Here is a 23,158-nt window from a genome sequence, read left to right on the forward strand (position 1 = left end):
CTAGTTGGGTGACTGTGGATACTTTGCATAAGGTCACTTGACCTCAGTTTAAAAAAAAAAAAAAGATAAAAACAAAAGCAGGATAATTTTAAAGTTATTTTCAAACTCTGATTTTAAAGAACTATGAAAGTGTGAAATTTCCTTTGTAATGTATACATTACTACAAAGCGTACTGCATTATTATCACTAGGATTACCTTCTTTATTGTGGGATTAGGAAAGAGAATAGTGGAACTATCTATTGACAAACACTGCACTAACTTCTTGATATGAATCATTCCATTTCTTCCTCACATTCCTCCTAGGGGGTTGGTATTTTATGAAAAGTGTTACTAAAGAATCTGAGGTTCAGGGGCCTCCCCGGTGGCGCAGCGGTTGAGCGCTGGGTTGCGAAGCTGCTTTGATCCCCGGCCGCCAGGCGAGGGTCCCACATGGCGCGCAGACCTCTCCTGCAGCCCGCTGCTCCCCTCAGCAGTGTACTTCGTCAATCTGCCTGTTCTGCTCTCTGCTCTGACTCTGGTGAATTCTCTCACCCTCCCGCGCTTCTGACTGTACCCAGTGCTTGTATAAATAATAAATAAAAGTTAAAAAAAAAAATCTGAGGTTCAAAGAAATAAAATGATTTGCCTAAATTTGCACAATTACACAAGAAGGGATAGTTTACACCTCTCTCTCTCTTTCTCTCTCTCTTTCTTTCTCTGTCTCTCTCTATCATGTTCATCCTCGAAAGTAACCTCGAAGATTTGCCAAGCTTTCTAGGGAGCAAGACCCAAGAAGTATATATACCAGAAATATATATATTAGTCCAATCAACTATGTCACCATGGAGAGTTTTTCAGGCCTGGCACTTTCCCATATGTCTCAGTCCCAGGGCCAAAGGGAATCACTCTGGAAGGCTAAAGGATGTAAGAATTACAAGGTACCTCGACCCACTGCTGGGTAACCACAAAGACAGATCACAAGTACTAGCAAGCTGGAGCATCCATATAAAAATGAGAACAGTAATTTTCTTTGAAAGAATTTATAATGTTCCCCCTAAGGACATCTTCTTTTAGGACAAATTTTTTCTTCCTAAAGATTTATTTATTTATACATACAAGAACTGGGGTATAGGCCAGAGGTGCGGGGGTGGTGAGAGGATTCCCCAGAGAGAGTGGGAACAGAACAGGCAAATCTACTGAAATACACTGCTCAGGGGAGCAGCAGGAGAGTCCGGAGAGTTCTGCTGGGCCATGTGGGTTGCTCCCTGGCCTGCTGGGGGATCAAACTCATGCACAGTGCCTGGGGATAACTTGATAGTGCTGTCTTTAACCCTTGGGCCACCAGGGAGGCCCTAGACAAAAATTTCTTGAATTCACAATTTGGTACTGCTTTAATTTTGAGTTATATATAAGGGGAATACATTATTTAAATTTATAATTTAAATAATTTAACTTATAATTTAAATAATATATGGCAGTGGAGCACTATAAAGTTTTTTAATAGATTTTATTTTTTCAAAGATGTAGGCTCAAAGCAAAATTGAGATGAAGTTACAGAGAGTTCTCATTACTCCCTACCACTGAGAACATATACAACCTTAACCATTATCAATATTCCACACAAAAAAGACATACTGTAATAAATTGATGCACCAGCATGGACCAATCAGTATCACCCAAAGCCCATAATTTACATTGATGTTTACTCTTGGTGCTATACACTCTATGGATTTGGACAAATGAGTATTAACATGTATATACCATTAGACTCCATGCAGAAGCGTCTCTCTGTCCTAAAAATCCTCTGTGCTCTGCCTATTTGTCCTCCCTCTCCTCTAACCAGTTGCAATCACTGCTCCTTTTACTCTGTACTTAGATTTGCCTTTTTCAAAATGTCATATAGTTGGAATCATATGGTATGGAACATTTTATGATTGGTTTCTTTTACTTAATAATATAAATTTGTTTCCCCCAAGTCTTTTGTGGCCTGACAGCAAATTTTTTTTTAGCATTGAATAATATCCTATTGTCCTGATGTACCAAAATTTATCCACTCACCTACTAATGGATTTCTTGGTTGCTTCAAAGTTTTTGGCAATTATGAGCAAAACTTTTATAAACATTAATATACAGGATTTTGTGTGAACATAAGTTTTCAGCTCCTTTTGGTAAATACCAATGAATGTGATTGCCGGATCATATGGTAAGAGTATGTTCAGTTTTGTAAGGAACTGCCAATTTGTCTTCCAAGGCAACTAGCAATTAATGAGATTTCAGTCTGCATCCTCACAGGCCTTTGGCATTGTCAGTGTTGTAGATTTCTGTCATTTTAATCGTTAGGTACTGGTTTCTCATTGTTGTTTTCATTTATAATTTCTAACCATGATGTGGAACATCTTCTCATATGCATATTTGTCACTTATATGTCTTCTTTGGTGAAGTGTGTTAAGGTTTTTTCTCATGTTTAATTGGGTTATGTGTTTCCTTGTTGCTGAATTTTAAAAGTTTTTTAAAAATATATTTTCAGACATTTATCAGATGTGACTTTTGTAAATATCTTCTGCCAGCCTTTGACTTTTCTTCTCATTTCTTGACACTACAAACTTTTTAACTCTTAAAGCCTCCAAGATAATAGGTCCAACACTTTTCCACTTTATCTCAGACTAGGAAACTGCAAGGATTATGTCCTTATCGTTGATGCCTGCCTGTCAATCCCCAAATTCCAAAAGTGTTAGCAAGAAAAATTACCTGGAATTTAGATCCTACGCCAATATCTACCAACATGTAATAACCCACACAGACAAGCATGGCCATTTTATCTCGACTGTCCTTAGGAAAAAGCCTTGGGAATACATGTGAGCAGACTGCTGACTGTCAGCTCACAGTCCTGCTCTATAATTACCATCACATCGTATGAGGGACTAATCTGAGCCTTAGTTCTGACAGTGACTATCTCCAGAACTACAGGTTAGGAGATATTGAAGATCAGATCTGTTTGGCAAATAAGCATTCATTATTTTTTTCATGCTAATGTTTATCAGGTGATCACTATATTTACAACACAAATGAATACAAAGATATATACATTTCTGAAGCTAATTATAATCTTGTATGAGTTATATGACATGTATGTAAATATAACTTGCCTTTCTGGTGAGAGAGGCAATAAATGCAGAGAATCACCATGGTTTATTGTATCCATAAAACATAGATTAGGGAAAAAACTTCAAGATCATCTCATCTAATTTTCCTCCCTATATGAGAATCAGAAAAATTTAGGTAGGAATTCAGACTCCAAATTAACCAGCTTTGTGATTAAATGCAAGTTATCTGAAAGACTTTGTCTTCTCTTCTGTAAAATGAGTGCACATTCTGGCTAGACATGGCTGATAGAATATGCATTTGTCTCCACTCTCACCTGAAGCTCTTCAAAAATTACAGAAAAAAAAATTCTAACCATAAGCAACAAAACAATAGGAGGAAAGAAAAATATCATGAGCAAAAGTTTTTACAAGGGATAGATTAATTCTTTCAGGGGCTAAGCCTAGAACACAGTCAATTCACAACACATAACCATAGAGAGGTTCTTTTTTTTTTTTTTTTTAAGATTTATTTATTTATACAAGCACTGGGTGCAGTCAGAAGCGCGGGAGGGTGAGAGAATTCACCAGAGCCAGAGCGGGGAGCAGAGCAGGCAGAAGGACCGAAGTACACTGCTGTGGGGAGCAGCGGGCGGCAGGAGAGGTCTGCGCGCCATGTGGGACCCTCCTCCGGTGGCCGGGGAGCAGCCGGCAATCGAACCGGCGCTGCAGAGGCAGCGGGCAGCTTCGCAACCCAGCGCTCAACCGCTGCGCCACCGGGGAGGCCCTAGAGAGGTTCTTTTTTACTTTTGTAGTCACAAAAGAAAAACAGTGATGCATGTTTGATAATGAGGGGCTGGACTGGGACCTTGGGAAACATAACAGGAGGGATAAGGACTGGACCCCAGAAGACATAACAAGAGAGAAAAGTTAATAACAAGAAAAAAGCCCATGTCACTATCACTGGTTAATCTATGTTAGGACATTGGCCAAGGTTGACCAATCAAGAAACTGCACAATCACCACAGCTCATCCCCGACACCCAAAACAAGAGCATAACTACAAAAACGCCGAAGTTGTTTTCACCAGCAGCAACCCACTGGAGACCATTCCCTTGTCCACAAGAGGGAAATGTTTTTGCTTTTTATCTCTCTTTGCATGTATCTTCTCAGGCTGGCTCACTGCTCCAGCAGTTAGTTAGCATGTTTCTTTAACCCTGGTGGCTTTGCTGCAGGAGCTGGCCTCTGTCCTTAAAATAAAATTCCCTTTGCTTGCTTGCTGTTTGTGTGTGGTGTTTCAATTCTTTGTTACACTTGCTGCAGTTTGGTTCAGTGTTTCACCTCCCATCACATATTTGGGGGTTCATCTATAACAGCCTCTGCAACAATAACTTTGAAATGGATGGAAGGGCAGTTAGCTAAGGAATGCTGTTGGTATCTAGAAGTTAGAGAAGGAAAAGAAATCTGCTCTAGGGCATCCAGGAAAGCACATAGCTGACACCTTGACCCAATGAGGCTCATGTGAGACTTTCATCCTACAAAGCCATAAGAGAGTCTTTCTTGTTTAAGCCACCAAAAATTGAGTATAATAAAAGAACATTGTTCAGAAATACAGACTAAATTCCAGAAGAAATAGTAGAAAAAAAAAAATGAACATAGCTCCTCTGGGGAGGGGGAACTGGTAATAGGGGAGAATAGGTAAGGATCATCACATTTTTGCTTTAAGTCTTACAAGCATGTAAACTTTAAAATTATGTTGGGGGTCTCCCTAGTGCCTCAGGGGTTAAAGACAGTGCTATCAAGCTATTGCCAACCACTGCAGCAGGATTTCGGTCTCAACTGGCCAGGGAGCTTCCCACAAGGCGCAGCAGACCTCTCCTGCTTCCCACACTGCTCCCCTCAGCAGTGTATTTCAGTAGATCTGCCTGTTCTGCTCCCTGCTCTTTCTCTGGTGAATCCTCTCACCCCCCTGCACCTCTGGCTTACACCCCCGTTCTTGTATGCATAAATAAATAAATCTTAAAATAAAATGAAATGATGTTGCAGCATTATGGTAAAAATATATTACTAAAAAATAGTTAAACTTCCCAGAATATTTTCATAGAGTCAACTTGGTCAATCACAGGTGATAGGAATGATGCTCTGAACAATTGAACTAATCAGTTTCTGTTTAGTCATCCTGTAACAAAGACTGCTCTTTGTCACACTGTTACATTCTGTATTTTTTTATATCTTAGAACTAATTTAAATATTCCATTTTATATGCTTGATGTGTATTTTGTATCATCTTTGTGAAACCATAAATGTATTTATGAGTTAAAACTATTTCTTTTGCAGTTTTATCATCTCACTAGTGGGACATCCTATATTCTCGTTTGTGCCATGTTGAGCGAGTTATGATCACAACCACCATGTGGTCTTTGGGAATAAATTTCTGAAGATTTTCATTAAAAGAAATGTGTGTTTAGGGTAAGACCTCAACTCATGGATGCGTTTCTTTCTATAGGAACGCCAACAAAGTATCCATAATTAAAATGGATTTATTTCTATTATTCTATAATTTTTATTATTGAAATAATTTGCTTTTGGGAAGTGAAAGAAGCCATTCCAGAATTATAAATTCTAAATTCAGAAATGTAGTTATTTCTGTAAGGTCTGGAGGAGGAAGAAGGGACATGCAGGAGACGCCAATGTACAGACTATACAGCTATTCACTTGCCATAATTTTAATATGGTCTAAAATATTTTAACCATATCAAACATTATCTTTTTATTTTTAAATATAATTTCTTGTGTTACTGTTTATTGAGGCAACAATGTATGTGTTTTGAAGGTATAAATTCATACCCTTTGTCGCGCAACCAGCCCACACCGGGTAGGTTCATTACCGTTTCCAGCAGCCATGTTGGTGTCGTCACGCTCTCCGCCTTTAGTCGTCGCCGTGCTCCGTCGCGCTTTGCCGCTCCACTCCACTCCTCCGGCCTCGGCACCGGCACCGCACCATACTGCACTGCGCTGCGCCACGCCACGCCACGCACGCCACGCCACACGGCATGCCACGCCACACGGCATGCCACGCCCTTTGGCCAAGTGCACATGCGCTGTGGGAGGGCAGGAAAGCCTGAAGCTTTTCCCCCCTACTTACCCCACACCCCTTCAGATGCATATTGTCATTCCACACCAACCACCTAAGCACCCACAACCCTCCACCAGTCAGTCCATTGTGGTTCCCCCCTCTTTCTCCCCCAACACCCCCTCTGCTAACCTCAATTCCATGGTAGGATTTCTAGGGTTTGATTTAATTGTGTCTATTCCTTTGTTTTGATGTTCCATATATGAGTATAATCATCCAGTATTTTTCTTTCTCCAGCTTATTTCACTTAGTGTAATCCCCTCCAGTTCCATCACTTCCATCCATGTTGTTGCAAATGGCATGATTTCATTTTTTTGTGGTAGTTGAACAGTATTTCATTGTGTGAATTTACCATAAATTCTTTATTCATCCATCAGTCCTTGGGAACATAGTCTACTTCCACAACTCAGCTATTATAAATAGTGCTGCAATTAGCATAGGGATTCATCTATCTCTTTGAGTTAGTGTTTTCGCATTTTGGGAAATAGATACTTAGGATTGGAATTGCCAGACCATATGGAAGATATATTTTACTTTTTTGAGAAACCTCCATACTGTTTTCCATAAGGGCTGAACCAGTGTACAGTCCCACCAATAGTATATGAGGGTTTCTTTTTCTCCTCATCAATATTGTTGTTTCTGATATTTTGTTATGGGCCACTCTCACAGGTGTGAGGTGGGTGATATCTTGCCAAAGCAATCCAGGCCAAAAAGAACAGAGGAATTACACTACTAGACTTCAGACTATACCACAAAGCTATAGTAATAAAAACAGTATGGTAATTGAATAAAATAGACAAGTAGACCACTGGAATACAATTAAACACCCAGAAATAAACCCATGCTTATACAAACAAGTAATCTTTGACCAAAGAGCCAAGAGTATACACTGGAAAAATGAAAGTCCCTTCAATAAATGACACTGGGAAAAGTGGACAACCAAATGCAGAAAAATTAAACTAGACCACTGTTTCACACCATACACAAAAATTAACTCAAAATGTATTAAATACATGAATGTAAGACCTTAACTCATAAAGTACATAGACAAAACAGTCCACAACATTGGCTTCAAGGATGTTTTGGGGGACTTGACTCCAAAGACACGGTAAACAAAAGCAAAATAAACAAACGGCATTATATCAAACTAAAAGCTTCGGCACAGTGGAATAAATATCATTAAAATAAATTATCAGTAAAATAAAAGATATCTACTGAGAGTGAGAAAATATTTGTACATCATACATTCTACAAAGGATTGATTACCAAAATTTACACAAAATCTACAAAGAACTCATACAACTTAGCAAAAAGAAAGCAAATAACCTAATCAAAAAATGGGCAGGGCCTCCCCGGTGGCGCAGGGTTAAGCGCTGGGTTGTGAAGCTGCCCGCAGCCTCTGCAGCACCAGTTCGATCCCCGGCCGGGGCGAGGGTCCCACATGGCACGCAGACCTCTCCTGCCGCGCCTGCTGCTCCCCTCAGCAGTGTACTTCGTCAGTCTGCCTGCTCCGTTCTCCCCTCTGGCTCTGGTGAATTCTCTCACCCTCCTGCGCTTCTGACTGTACCCAGTGCTTGTATAAACAAATAAATAAATCTTTAAAAAAAATATGGGCAGGAGAACAAAATAGACACTTCTCCAATTAAGACATACAGATGACAGACACAGGGGAAGAATGTGGAGGAGTGAGGGTGCCTAGTGGTGGGTGTGGTGTGGTAAAATATACCTAAAGAGGTGTAAACCTACAGTGTTGTGAAACAATGTTATCTCAGTAGAAAACAAAACATTGATTTTTGTTCTCATTCAGTGAAAATACAAAAATATGAGATAGCAGAAGAAGACATCAAATGAAAAAAATATTCATTGTCACTTATCATCAGGAAAATGCAAATCAAAACTATAATAAAAAGTTCTTGGAATAATCATTGGATTACACTACCACATAAATTTTTGGAACAATTTTCCATACCTTGATATGAAGATGCCTCACCATACCCACTAACAAAGTTCTAGAGCAAGTCTAAATAATTTGAGTCTATAAATATTTCTAAAATATTTTAAAAGACTATTTTCTCAGTACCTTCTATTGTATACTTAAAAAAGGAATTTTTATGAAATAAATTTAAGTCAAAACAGTGCTACCTTGCCTAAGAAAATTAGTTATCTTGTCTTCATTTGATTACTTTCTAAAATAGTGACCACTTTGGCAACAGCAATATTCATCTGCTTGAGAAGAAATATTATTCACATCTGTGAGCATGTATCTCAAACACATATTGCAGCATATCTCTGATGACTCACTTCATTTGTGTTTCACAAACATCTTAAAATGCTTCTAAGGTCATTAGCTTCTAGGTGAAGTCAAACTACATGGACAGTTCATTTACTGCATCCAGCTATAAGGCACCAAACTGATTTTCAGCTATGAGATCTTGCTGTACAAGAAGTACAATGTATTTTATGAGATTCTATTTCTACTTTAACTCATATGAAGAAAAGTTGATTATTTTAATTATTACCAGTCTGTAGGAGTTGGAAACACACTTAATATTATGCTGTCACTAAAGCATAATTAAGGGATTTTTTTCCCTTTAGCTGATATTATAAATACTAGCATTTGTCCTAAGTATTAATTTTGAAAAGAAATTTTACAAATTGCAGTAACATTTCCCTTTTGTATAGAAGTGAATAAATGATTTAACTTAATTTCACTTTTACTTTGATTTCAAATCCTTCTTACATGCTTTCATTAAATAACTTAATTTTATCCAAATGAGAACTAGTTCTTCTAACTCCATCTTTGTATCCCTCATAAGCATGTGTTCTTTTGTTAGGCCTACTCAGCCACCTGGTCCTGAATATTTAATTTGAAAAGAATCTCCAGCATCTGGCATTAACTGTCAGTCTCTCTGCATCTGGTTTAGCTATGATCTTTGTATATTTATGTACAGTCTTTTAGCAGACATTTTAAAAAGAAAAAAAAATGTAGGACAAACTAGGAAAAGAGAATGAGGGAAATTAAGCAAAAATCATGTACTGTAGCAGAATTTTTATAGTGTCTGGTTAAAAAAAAAAGGGTCTAAAATTAAATTGATAATTACAGAGTTTCTTTAAGCTAAAATATATTTTTAATGTTTCTATAACTTTTTGAGGGAACATTGATTTACAACACTGTATATAATTTAGGGATATAGGTTCACACCTCATAAGCTATGTGTTTCCACACCATGCCTTCCACAAATGTATACCCAGAATCCTCCACCATAGACCATTGGGCCTCCTTCCCACTCATCCCCTCTCTAGCCTCTATTCTGCAGTCATATTTCTAGAGTTTGTTTTGGTTTAGTTTTGTCTGTTCCTTTTGTTTATTTCTCTGTATTTCATATATGAATCAAATCATCCAGTATTTGTCTTTCTTCTTCTTAGTTCCTTAGCATAATCCCCTCCAGTTCTATGCATGTTGTTTTGGCAAATTTTCATCTGTTTTTAAACTGAGTAGTATTCATTATACATATATGCCACAACTTCTTTACCCACTCATCTATCCTTGGGCACTGAGGTTATTTCTATAATGGCTGCAAATAGTGCTGTAGCGAACATAGGTGTGCAAATATCCCTTTGAATTAGTCTTTTTGTAATTCTTCTAGTGCATTCCTAAGTAACTTCAGATTAGATACCTAGGAATGTTGGATCAACCATCAGATCTGTTTTTAATATTTTGAGCAAGCTCCATACTATTTTCTAGAAGGGCTATCCCTGTCTGCATCCCACCAATACCCTCCCCAACACTTATTCTGGTCTTTTCAATATGGGTCATTCTCACAATGTAAGGTGGTATCCCATTGTGGTTTTGATTTACATATGATGAAAAGTGATGATGAACATTTTCTCATGTTCCTGCTGGACATCTATATGTTTTCTTTGGAGAAGGGTCTATTTTATTGGATAATTTTTGTTGTTGAATATTGTAGATCTTTGATATTAGTCCCCTGTCAAACATATGATATACAAATATTTTCTTCCACTCAGTGGGGCATCTTTTTGTTTTAATGATAGTTTATTTCACTGTGCAAAAACTTTTCAGTTGGGTTTCATCCCATTTGTTTATTTTTGCTTCGGTTTACCTTGCCATTGGAGTCCATTCCCCAAATACATCCCTGAAGTCAATGATGTAGAGTGTTTTGCTTATGTTTTATTCTATGTATTTTTTTATGGTTTCAGATCTTACATCCACATCTCTATTCCATTTTGAGTTAACTTTTGTATGAGGTATGAGACAGTGGTCTAGTTTCATTTTTCTGCATGTGACTGTCCAGTTTTCCTAGTACCATTTGTTGAAGAAAGTTTCCTTTCTCTAATGTATACTTTTGGCTCCTTTGTCATAGATTGTCCATATAAGTATAGGTTTATTTCTGTAGTCTCCAAAAAATGTATGTTAGAATTTAGTGTGATAGATAATATTTTGTTATTTTATAAAGAATATGGTAAGTTGGGCTAGTTTTCTACTTTGGATTATCTTCCCCCCACCATTCAATCTGATGTTAAGCAGACCACTTAGCAATTTGTTTTGGAATCTTTATAGAGCAGATAAATTTAAAGATTTGGGGCTGTTTATCCATAGTAAAGTAAATAAATATAACTCCATGTCTTACCTACCTATGAAAGATGAAATAATTGAATTTCACAACTACGAAATATTAAGACGAGAGTTTTCCTACTACTATAAAAAAATGAAAGGACATTATTCACCACATTATTCACCACTTCCTGAAAGCACAACAGGGAGTTAATTGAGTAATTCTAACTAAATTAATCATAATGGAAATGAAAGTGCTATAGCTTATACTTATTAAAAATCTGAAAGGTTACAATTTGCTATAGAATTGAGTCGAAATTGAGAACTATCTATTAACTTAAAATATTCCATGTAATGGTAAAATTACAAGTACTTATGACAGTTGAAACTAACAGTAGCATCATTTCATAAATTATCTTTTGCATTTTAAAAATTGCCACAATATTACCCTTTGTTACAATAGTTGATAAATAATTTTATTTTATTTTTTTTCTTTAATATTAAATTTTATTTTTATATTCCCCCATACAATTGCAAACGCCCCATTCTGACCCCAATCCTTCCCCTCCCGCCCCCCACCCCCAAAAAGTGTCTCTGGTTCATAGTTTTTTGTTGATTTTGATTTTCACTTTCTTATATTCATTTTCCTGGTCCCTTATTTAAGTTTTCTAGATTCCTGCTATGAGTGAGACCATCCTGTATTTTTCTTTTTCTTTTTGGCTTATTTCGCTGAGCATGATCCCTTCCAGTGCCATCCATGTTGCTGCAAATTGCATGTGTTTATCTTTTTTGAATGCTGAGTAATATTCCATGGTATATATGTACCACATCTTCTTGATCCAGTCATCTATTTTTGGGCATTTGGGTTTTTTTTAATGGATATGGCAATCCTTTTTTCATATGATCATTATGAAGTTTACATGAGTAAATGCATATAAAGCATATGTCAAACACAACAGTTCACGTATAGAAAATCTTCAATAAATTATAAACTAATTATTAATTGCTACCTATTTCAAATTACCAAATAAGTAAATATCCAAATTGTGATGCAATCTTCCCATTGATGATGGCCTTGATCTTCCACTAGATGATGATCCATTGTTGGATAACTCTAATGCTAAGAAAGGAAACTTGTATATTATATTCTAGCCTTCAACTTTTGCTGTCAATTTTGTTCATTGGACAACACAGACCAGCTACTCTGTTTTCCACATGACAACTCTTCAAACATTTCTGTACAGCTACATCCTCTTCCTTCAGACCTACCCCTTGACAGTCATCTTTAGAAAACCGAGCCTGGAAATGACCACCGTAGTCCACCCTAGTGTAATCAGGGCAGAGTTTAGATTTAGTACTTTATTAGTACTATCTAGAGATATAATACTTTATTATTATTCCACCCTTATTCCATACACTATGTTGGAGCTCAAGTTTAAATATTCTTACTGAAATTTTGTGTTGCAAATGACAGAAACTTAATTAGCTTGAGTTAAAAGGGAATTTACTAGATTCTGTCCGGTTATTACAGTAGAATGACACAAGAGATAAAGATGCACCTCAGCCACAGAAGTAACTGACCCAAGGAAACTAAAATTAGAAAGAAGCCTCTTCTGTTCCTGTCTATATAGATCAGATCCCTGTGTTGCCCCCATAGTGGAGACATGGCTACCTGCTAACCCAAGGTTTTACCTCTTAGACCCCAGACTTCCTAAAAGGGACTGTCTAACCATTCTTAGATCTGATTTTGGAATCCTCAGAAATAGATTCTCTTTCTTGGGTCAAGTGTCCACTTCTGGTCTTATCACCTACATCATGTTGTACTTTAAGTGCTTACGTGGCTACCATTCGGTTTAGGTAGAGGGTTAATTTCTAGAAAAGATGTGCTGGCAGGACAGTTCTGCCAGTGTTCACTAGAGAACACATTATTTTAGTTTTTTTTTTTTTTGAATAGCAATTAGTTTAACCCACTATAACATTTATATTTAAATCTCAGTTTAGTCTCACATGTCCTATTCTATTCTTATGATTATGACATCATTTTTACTAACTGAACTTCAGAACACCTTTGCAGCCTATATCCATTGCTTTTGTATTCTAATTATCCAAAGTCTGACTTTCACATCTTCATGAGTGAATGATAAAGTGTACAGAGTTACAGATAGAACCTTGTTGCAGCCCATTAGAAATTTCAATACCTTTTGGGTACAATCATTCAAATAACCATGATGTCTTAGAAGTGAATCTTTCCAGAAGCTTGTGGATGTAAATGTCAGAGACACTGAGGTTAGAACACTCATCATCATCTCATCCCACGGGTGAAAACTATTTGAGGAGCAATGTTCCTGCTACACAAAAAAAATAAAAGCATTTCTTAAACAGTGACCTGAAATGCTGATTATTACCCTTAAAGAGGAGGTGGTACCTGAAATGGCTTAGAGCATTGTACAGATATTATCTCAACAAATCATTTTTCTCATGAGGCTTGGAACAAAGTTTCCAAGAAATACCAGTACAGACAAGAAGGACAAAGGAGATGCACCCAGATGGGAGGAGTTGGGTTAGACACCTTCAGTCTAGTGCCCGGACACTAATGCTAATCTAAACTGTCTCCCGCTCTGAGCATTAACATGCCCTCAGCACTCAAGCACCAGGTCATGCTTGGAAATCTCTCATTTCCCTGAATATGTTCTCAACCTACTTGCCTGATACCATCTTATTTTCTAGAGACTCCTTTTCTCCTTAGTTTTTAACTGTGTCCAATCAGCCTATCAATGGAATGAATGAGCCACACCAACCATCAACAGTTATCTTCAACCCAATTTTGACACTAAACCTTTCTTTTATTTATGTATCCTTTCATTCATTAATTGTTTTTTTTTCCTTTGAGAATGGAATTTTATTTATTTTTATTTTATTTTATATATTTTTACATCATTTTTCATTTCTGTACTATGTAGGCTTTCTCATCTCGGTTATAGTCCCCGCGAAATTCCCACCACCAGTTCACCCATGTACCATTACAACATAGTCCCTTGTGTTCTTTCCACCCCTGTTTTGATCCCATTCCCTTCTCACCCACCTACAGAATGTCTACAGAATGCCTGTTGATTTTGATGTTCACTTTATTATAATTACTTTTTTTTCCTGATCCCATATTTGGATCCTCTACATCCCTCCTACAAGTGAGACCATCCAGTATTTTTCTTTTTCTTTCTGGCTTATTTTACTGAGCATGATCCCTTCCAGCTCCATCCATGTTCCTGCAAATGGCATGAGTTTATCTTTTTGATTGCTGAGTAATATTCCATGGTGTATATATACCACATCTTCTTGATCCAGTCATCTATTTTTGGGCATTTGGGTTGTTCTCATAGCTTACCTATTGTAAATAGTGCTGCAGTAAACATGGGGGGGGGCAGTTGTCCTTTGAATTAATGTTTTTGTGTCCTTTGGTAGATCCCTAGGAGTGGAATTGCTGGATCATATGGAAGAGCCATTTTTAGCAGTGTGAAGAACCTCCACACAGCTTTCCATAGTGGTTGGACCAGTTTGCACTCCCACCTGCAGTGCAGGAGAGTTCCTTTTTCTCCACATCCTCACCAACATTTTTTGTTGCTAGTTTTTTTGATATGTGCCATTCTCACTGGTTTAAGATGGTATCTCATGGTAGTTTTGACTTGCATTTCCCTGATTACTAGTGATGTTGAACATTTTTTCATAGGCCTGTTGGCCATTTGCATTTCCTCTTTGGAGAAGTGTCTTTTTACTCTTCTGCCTATTTTTTACTGAGTTGTTTACTTGGTTTTTGTTGAGTTTCATCAGCTCTTTGTAGATCTTTGTGATCAGTCCCTTATCATTAGTATTGTGTGCAAAAATTTTCTCCCAGTCAGTGGGGTGTCTTTGTTTTGGTTAATGTCTCTTTTGCTGTACAGAAGCTCTTTAATTTGATGTAGTCCCAGCTGTTTTTCCTTTTTTTCACTTTCTTTGCTTTGGGGGATGTGTCTTTAAAGATGTTACTAAGGTGTATGTCATGTAGTGTTTTGCCTATTTTTTCTTCTATATATTTTATGGTTTCAGGTCTTACGTCTAGTTCTTTAATTAGAGTTAGTTTTTGTGCATGGAGAGAGGTAAGTAGTCTAGCTTCATTTTTTTGCATGTACCAGCCCATTGTTCCCAACACCATTTATTGAACAAACTTTCTTTGTTCCACTGCATATTCTTTGCTCCTTTGTCAAAGATTAGTTGTCCATAAATCTGTGGGTTTATTTCATTAATTGGGTTTAATTAAGCATGTAAAGTGCATCCAACTCTGGAGATAACTGGTTTCATGAAACAGACACATTTCCTTGCTCCATGAACCTTTAAGACCCTTTGCTTCAGCCAAACAAGTCTGCTCCCTGACTATTGGACTTTTCAACTCTCCCAACCACACCTCCCTGCACCTAGAGTTCTCTCCACTCCATGCTTCCTGTCTAAATTCATCACAGAGAGTGTCTCCTTCTCTTCCACAAGGCTTCCAAATCAATGCAGTCCCAAATCAAGGTAGTCATCTATTTGTTCTCTGAGATCTTATAACAGAATTGTTGGTATATTCATGGATACCCAGTACTTCATTTCATAGAAAGAAATGAGTGAGTATTACAGTGGGGCAGATGAACCTTCAGCTTTGGCCTCAGAGACTTACTAGATTCTGCATACATAGATTATTTAATATTTCTGAGCCATGTCTGTAAATTAAGGAGATGAGTTTTGAGAAATAATTTATGTCATGTACTTTTTTTGATCCAAACATCCAGTTTTCTAACAGTGTTGCAAAAAAAAAAGAAAAAAAAGAGAGAGAAAGAGAGAGAAGAATATGGAACTAGAACTCGAGTGACTTTACACTTCTTAGTTTTGCTCTCCTGGAAGTATCACTCAATATCTGTAAATCTCAGTACCCTCAGAGGCAAAAACAGGGATAAAAACTAATTATTATTTCCATTAGAATCAAGCTAACCCTTATATCTCAGATACTCAATTTTAAGTCTGAAGATTCCCTTTTTAAAACTTGAAATATATTTTTCATTTGAAATTAGAAACTATGTAAATTTAAAGTGCATAGCATGTTGACTTGATGCATTTATAGATTGTAATATTTACCATTGTAGTAATAATAGTTAGCACCTTTATCATGTTACATATTTATCATTTTTTCTTAGTGCTTGGAATACTTTCCTTTTACTCTTCAGCAAGTTTGATTATTATAATACAACGTTGTTATCTATGTTTGTTATGCTTTTCATCTTTAGGATTTATTTACTGTTCATTGCAAGTAACCTAGAATTAATCTGTCTTATTCACCTTCCAGTAACCCCTGGTAACCATCATTATTTTTTTATCTTACAGTTTTGGAAGTCTGAATCCAAGATGAGTCTGACTGAGCACAAATCAAGAGACCGGCAGGACCATATTCCTTCTGGAGGCTATTTTCCAATTTCTAGAGGCTGCCTGAACTTCTTGACTTTTGGCTTTTTCCTCCTCTTCAGTATCAGTCAAGTAACATTTCAAATCTCTCTGACTTGATCCCTTTATCTGACTTCCTCTCATATTTAAGAGACCCACACAATTTTTGTGGTCCTACCCAAGTAACCCATGATAATTTCTTCATTTTAAATTCATCTAATTAGCAACCACAATTATCTATAACCTTCATTACCCTTTGTCATATAACAGTGCATATCCACAGATTTCAGGGATTCAGATGTGGCTATCTTTAGAAGATGTATTATTCTGCCTACTATATGTCATTCAGATTGTCTAATATGGAAATGAAATAGTTGGGCCTTCATACCTCTGCCTCAATCAGTCAGTGAGTGTAGAACCATATGCCATTGGATTTACAGCCCAGGAGCATTATAATTTCGGTGACACTCTGTAATTCCTAAAGGACTGATAGTTGCAGGTTGCCCCCTGAGAGCACTGTTAGTAGCTGGGGCAACAAGTCCTCTCTTAAAGGGAGAAGGACACTGTGGTGCATCTCCCTGTTCACTACTCCTGGAACCATTTTGTTCTGCTTCTTCATTCATGTTTTGGGAGCCTCTCTCCTAGAATGCAGTGGGCTTCTTTTCTACGCCCAGACAACCTACACTGGAGCAGTAAACTAGAAAAGATGAGCAGAGAGCATGGGAAAAATACCTTGGCAATAATAGTGGTAGCCTATGAGGCCTTTAAACTTGGTAGATCTCCTATTTACTTTTCTTTTTTTCCTGCTGGTAGATTCCCTGTGTCACCATCTTGTTTGCCATTACAGTTAGTCATTCTTGTTTCAAAATTAGTTTTGAAACTTTGATAGGAATTATGTGGAACCTATAAATGGTTTTGTGTAGCATAAACATTTAAATATTAGTTCTTCCAATCCATGAATGTACTGTTTTCCCATTCGTTTGTTTTCATTGATTTCTTTCAAACAAAGTCTTGTCATTTTCTTTGTACAGATTTCTCCCTTACTTGGTTAAATTTACTCCCAGATATTTTATTGTTTATGATGCTATTGTGAATAGGGTAGTTATTTTTATTACTTCCTCAGATGTTTCATTATTAGTGTTTAAAATGCAACTGATTTCTGTATGTTGATTTTATATCCTGTAATTTACTGAATTAGTTAACTGGTTCAACAGTTTTTTGCTTAAGTCTTTGGAATTTTCTATATATAAAACCATATTATCTGCAAATAACAATTTCTTTCTTCTTTTCCAATTTGGATGCCTTTTATTTCTTTGTCTTGCCTAATTGTTCTCACTAGGACTTCCAGTACAATATTAAATAAGAATTTTATTGATTTTCCTTATAGAATTTTGTTTCCTATTTCTATTATATCTGCTTTCTTCATTCTTTGGACTAATTTTCTGTCTGTGATACTTTGTTTTAATATGGAAACTTGAATTGCTTACTTATATAATTTTTTCTTTCTAATATATACATTTAAAAATAAAATTTTTCTAATAAATGCATTAAAAATAAAAACCTGTGAATTCTGTTTTTGTTATTATAAGATACATTTATCTCTTTTATTTTAAGTCTGTTATGTGATGATTAGAGTACTTTAGGTGGCAGTTATTTAGCTGTTTTCCATGTTTTCATAAGCCATAACTTCACTATCACTTAGTTCAAAATATTTTCTAATCTCCATTGTATTTCTTCTCTGATTCATGGATTGCTGAGAATTTTATTGCCTAATGTTAAAGCAAATGGTGCTCTCCCAGTTAGCTTTTGTTATGGATTTCAAGAGTATTTCCACTACACTCAGAGAGCTTACTCTGATTTCAATCCTTTGAAATATATTGCAGGTTGCTTTATGACACAGCATATGGTAAATCCTAGCAAACATTCTACGTGAAATTGAAAATGACTCTGTGTTCTGTCATTTTTGTTTGCAGTGTTTTCTATACTAGATGCTTAGTATAGCTCCAGTTTTTTGTCATTATAAGTAATGATACAATAGACATTTTCCCATTTTTATAACTTTTTGTTTTTGTTGAAATATTTCCTTATAGTTAATTCTCAGGAGGGCATTACTAGGTAAAAAAGCTGGGAATAGGACCTCCCTGGTGGCTCAAGCGGTTAAGATGCAACCTATGAAGCTACCCACAGCCACTGCAGCATGAGTTCAATCTCCAGCCAGGGAGATACCCACATGGGCAGCAGACCTCTCCTGACTTGCCTGCTGCTCTCCTCAGCAGTGTATTTCAGACAATCTGCCTGTTCTGTTCTGTCTCTGGTGAATCCTCACCCCCCCCCCACACACACACACCTCTGTCCTGTATCCTAGTTCTTGTATGCATAAATAAATTCATCTTTAAAAAAAAAAGAGCTGGGAATATCAGTACATCTGTTTCTATTTATTCAGTATCGCTTGCTAAAAGTACAATATCTAATTACAATGTGGGTTATGGCCCATGAAATCACCAATCTCTCCCCATAGTGTTGAGTTTTATAATTATTTGTTAATAAAGTGGATACAAAATTATAACTCAACATTGACAATAATGTTCATGTCTTTGATAACTAGAGAAGATGAACACTTTTCTAGGTGCCCATTTACTATTTCAATTTCCTCTTATATAAATTGCTATTCATCTGTTTTACAATCTACTGAAGCTTGATATTTTTAGAATAAATTTAAATCAGTTATTTCATAATATTAGAAATTCACTATTGATTAAAAAATTGGTAGAAGTGTTTTCCCAATCTATTCTCTTTTTAATTTTAGCTTTGCTGTTTTTCACTACACAATCATGTTCAATTTGTGTAGATCTGAATCTATGCCTTTGTTTGTAGCTAATTCTATCTCTTTATGTCTGTGACAATGTTTGATTCTTTTCCAAATTCATGGTTTTTTTTCCTTCTCTTAAAGTTTTAATTACTGTATGGTAAAAACACTATACAATGGAAATATAAGGCAAGCCATGTATGTGATTTTTTTTTTTTTTTTTTTGTGGGACCCTTGCCGATGGCTGGGGAATGAACCAGTACTGCAGAGGCTGCAGGCAGCCTCGCAGCCCAGCGCTCAACCGCTGCACCACCAGGGGAGGCCCGCCATATATGTGATTTTAAAATGTTCTGTTGTCACCTTCAGAAAGTAAAAAGAACAGGTACAATTAATTTTAATCATTTTATTTAACTCAGTATCCCAAATATTGGCAAATTTTGTTTTGCATGATTCCAGTATGCGTAAATTTCAGTTACCATTGTTTAAATAGTACTAATCCTCCGATAATATGGTTCAAATTTCAGGTACTCTTATATATTAACTGTGTGATTGCATAAAGTACAAACTTTGCTGCTTGAATTTCAGTCCACAAATGACAACATAAACAGGTGTGCATCATTATCAGTGACCAGACATACTCTTTCCAAGTCCTCCCATCATCAGCCCCTGCACATCTGTTACTCAGCTCACGTACTGACAGTAAAGTATGCAGTGATGTTGCATCCTTGCCTGTCAGTGGTAAAGCCCGGTGACATTCTTAACAAAAGGAATAATCTTAAAAAAGGAATAGGCTGAAAAAGATGAAAAGACAGAAAAGGGACAAAAAAACTGATAACATTGCCAGTAAAAGTGGGAGTGAGTAGAAGTTGGGTGACTACAGGGATGGTGACATCTCTGCTGTTCAAGAGTAGACTCTAGTTGTGTAGCCAGAGGAATTTAGTGAAGGCAAACTTTTCGGCTTAAATGAGGAGCTTGGTTCTGATGAAAAGGACACAGATGTCCCAAAAGAAGTGACACAGAAAAAACTTCATATTGAAGAAACTCAGAGATATTTCATAACATTCAGAGAGCAAAGGATAAAGTGTTAAGATCTGGGCTCAGAAAAGAGAATGATTATTCACCAAAGCTTACAAAAGGTGCTTACCCCAATAATTAAGTTATACAATGAGAAGGTGACAATTACTATTCAAATTACTCCTGAAAAGTTATAAAGAAAAAAATCACTTTGATTATAAATTTTCAAAATCACTTTGATTATAAATTTTTAATTATTAGGTACCAAATAAATTAATTTTGCTGTTCTTTTCATTTCTTCCTATATTAATAGCTGACAATCAGAATTTTAAATGTGTTGAGCAAAATTTTTGAAGGTTACATAACAGTCATCACTTTCCCCATTAGTTATTACAGTGATTAGCATGGTGTCCACTGCACAGTCATTTCTATGGTTCTGCACTGCCATGCAAAGCAAGGCCTGCCCATATTATAATTTCACTGTATAATCAATATCAAGTTTAAATAAATTCCATTGTCAATACTAAGTCTTCAAAGTGTGACATGTATTTTATATTTATAGGAAAGGTCAATTCAGACCCGTCATATTTCTAGTGTTCAATTGTCATGTAGCGTAGTGACTACAGTATTTGATAATACAAATCTAGAATATTCTTTCTTTTTTTAAGTCATATTTGAAAAGTTTTGTCATTGGTGAGAATACAAGTAACTAGAAACTTGCTGTCCTAACAAATCAGAGTTTAATATGAAGAACAATATAGAGATACACACTCTCTCTCTCTGGCAATGAAAACACTGATATGGTTCATATCAGTGAAAAAATTTTAAGAAAGTAAGCCCTGAATTGTTCTCATAAACTTATTGGTGTCGGTGTTGTTGGAATAATAATGGAAGAGAAAGAACTCATCTCCTAGGGAAAAAACAGGCTCCATTGTCCTCCATGTGAGCTTCAGCAGCTTGGCTCGTCTTAGCTCTGGGGTGTTTTGTAAGAGCTTTGGGGTTAACACATTGTCTCTGAATTATCACACAGAAACTGAGGGCTGCTGAAGGGTGAGTAATCTGCTTGGAGTTGAAAGTATTTTGAAAATACTTTTGCAAGTTAGTGAAGTCAGCAAAGTATTTATGTGATTTCTACCTCATCTCACACGCTAGGAACTCCCAGCGGCCTAATAGGTAGGGCAATAACACCTGCTTGGCTGTCGGTTTGCAGACATCTTTCTTTCTAATATCCCCCAAATGATTACCCTGCCTATTGTCCTAATATCTCTAGATTTGTCTTGGATGAACAAGATTATAACTTCTATTGCACTTTCTTATCCCAGCTCCCCCTGACAATTGAGCCTTTAATATTTGCACACTCTTAACCTCTGAAGTTAGATGGGATATGTGAGTGCCCAAACTTGGGCAGATGTGTCTTCATGCTACTGCACATTCTAACAAAGTCCTCATCATTAGGAAAAGACAGAGCAACGGGGTTAAAAAGACAATCATTAAAGGCAAGCAAAACTTCAAATTTCAATGAAGTTCAAATTTTTAAAACTCAGATGTCAATGCTATTGCTAACTACATAAATTTGAAAATATGCTGCTTATTTTTGTGCCTCAGTTTTCTCACTAATAAAATGGAAATAATAATATCAAACTTCATAAACTGATATAAGGATTAAATGAGACTGAGTATGTGAGGTGCTTGGTCAGAGTTGGTCACATTGTAAACACTAAAATAACACTCATTCTTCACTATTGCTTTTACTGTAGCTGGTTTACCATTTTTGTTACAATCAGCACTTGACACAGCAAATCAAAACAAAAATTTGTATATAATCTGAAAGAGTTATAGCACTCCAACAATCTTCAAACCTTCCCCCAAATCCTCTTCACCAATTTTTCAGGATAAATCTCTTCTGCATTTCCTCTAAGCTCCATCCTCTACCTGCCTCTTCTTCAGTGCCTGCACTTTGACTTCTGCTTCCCATGTATTTTTATTTTCATTTTACTTACTCTTTAGTTCAATGATACCTTCATTTGATATAAAATTTTAAAGACACAAAAATGTAACAGTAAAATATCTTTCTCTCATCTGAGAAAGATTAGATTCTGTACTACCCAGAGTCCAAGAAGCAACCATCTCAACAGAAATATTCTATGCACTGTAGCCAGCAAATAACGCATGCACACACACACACAAAAGGTTTCTTTATTAAACCACTGTACTTTGATTTTTGCAAGTATTATACTGGTAATAATACTAAAAATTTTCCTCATTCCCTGTAACTGTTTCATTATTTTCTATTGCCTGGATTAACCATGTATTTACCCCTATAGACAGACATTTAATTTTTTAAGATATTTTATTATCGGATAGGGGCGGAGCAACATGGCGGCGAGGAGACGCTGCGAGTAAGATCTCCCATTAAAAAAAGTTAATAGGGAGGAAAAGCGGCAGGTCCCAGTGAGAACTGGGACACGGAAGATAAACGGGTGACTCCAGCAAACTGCCCGAAGAAGAAAGTGGCCATAAAAGAGGACGAGAAGGGAGGGAAGCGCAGAACCCTGCTCCCCTCCCCCGCCCACAGAGGCGGCACTCTCCCACCGGCAGAGAGGAGGGAAACAACAAACCAAAACAGCCAACAAGAAAAACGGACACAGCAAGCGGGACTGTGAGTGGAAAGGAACTATTGCAGCCACCACACCCCGTGAACGGGAGCTGAGGCAAACCCTGCAGGATCCGCCGCGGAGGTGAGCTCCAGGCGCCATTAAAGAGAGCCCCGCCCCCCAGGAGGAGACCAGCCCCAGCACACAGCCCCGGCCGCCCGGTAAGCTTGCGCGGAAAGTGGCGCGGATCCAGACCAGATCGCAGCTGCCCAGGTCCCCGCGCCTGCGACCTAGGCTTGCGGGGAGACGGCGAGGCCCTCCCTGAGTGAGCAGGAACAAGGCGCCCAGGCAGGGGAGCGGGATTCAAAAGGCGCCATTCCCGCGCCACTGATCTGGGCTAAAGCCCGCGTCCTGGAACTGAGGGCTTTGGAACTGTGACCCGGGGCACGAAATTAGGGGCGTGGGTTCCCCACGACGGTGGGGCACAAGGCAGACACAGCACCCCAAAGCCATTGAGGTGTACCCTACCAT

At 37.2% G+C, this 23,158-nt stretch overlaps 1 protein-coding gene across 12 annotated transcripts in view; it reads right to left on the reverse strand.

Moving 5' to 3' along the window:
- The window catches only part of NCKAP5 (NCK associated protein 5), a 1,249,968-nt gene that overhangs the window by 1,218,535 nt on the left and 8,275 nt on the right, over window positions 1–23,158 (reverse strand). For 9 of the 12 annotated variants that reach the window (XM_054699660.1, XM_054699656.1, XM_054699645.1 and 6 more), the window contains exon 1: window positions 5,948–5,987. The exons of 2 other annotated variants lie outside the window; for them this stretch is intronic. The gene's annotated coding sequence lies outside the window, so the exon portion shown is untranslated. Of the gene's footprint in view, window positions 1–5,947; window positions 5,988–23,158 lie in introns of those variants that run through there. One more of the 12 variants, XM_054699648.1, reaches the window with a different exon arrangement.

The sequence above is a fragment of the Talpa occidentalis genome, unplaced genomic scaffold, assembly GCF_014898055.3.
Source record: "Talpa occidentalis isolate TD23 unplaced genomic scaffold, MPIMG_talOcc4v2.1 talOcc4.3, whole genome shotgun sequence".
Taxonomy (NCBI): domain Eukaryota; kingdom Metazoa; phylum Chordata; class Mammalia; order Eulipotyphla; family Talpidae; genus Talpa; species Talpa occidentalis.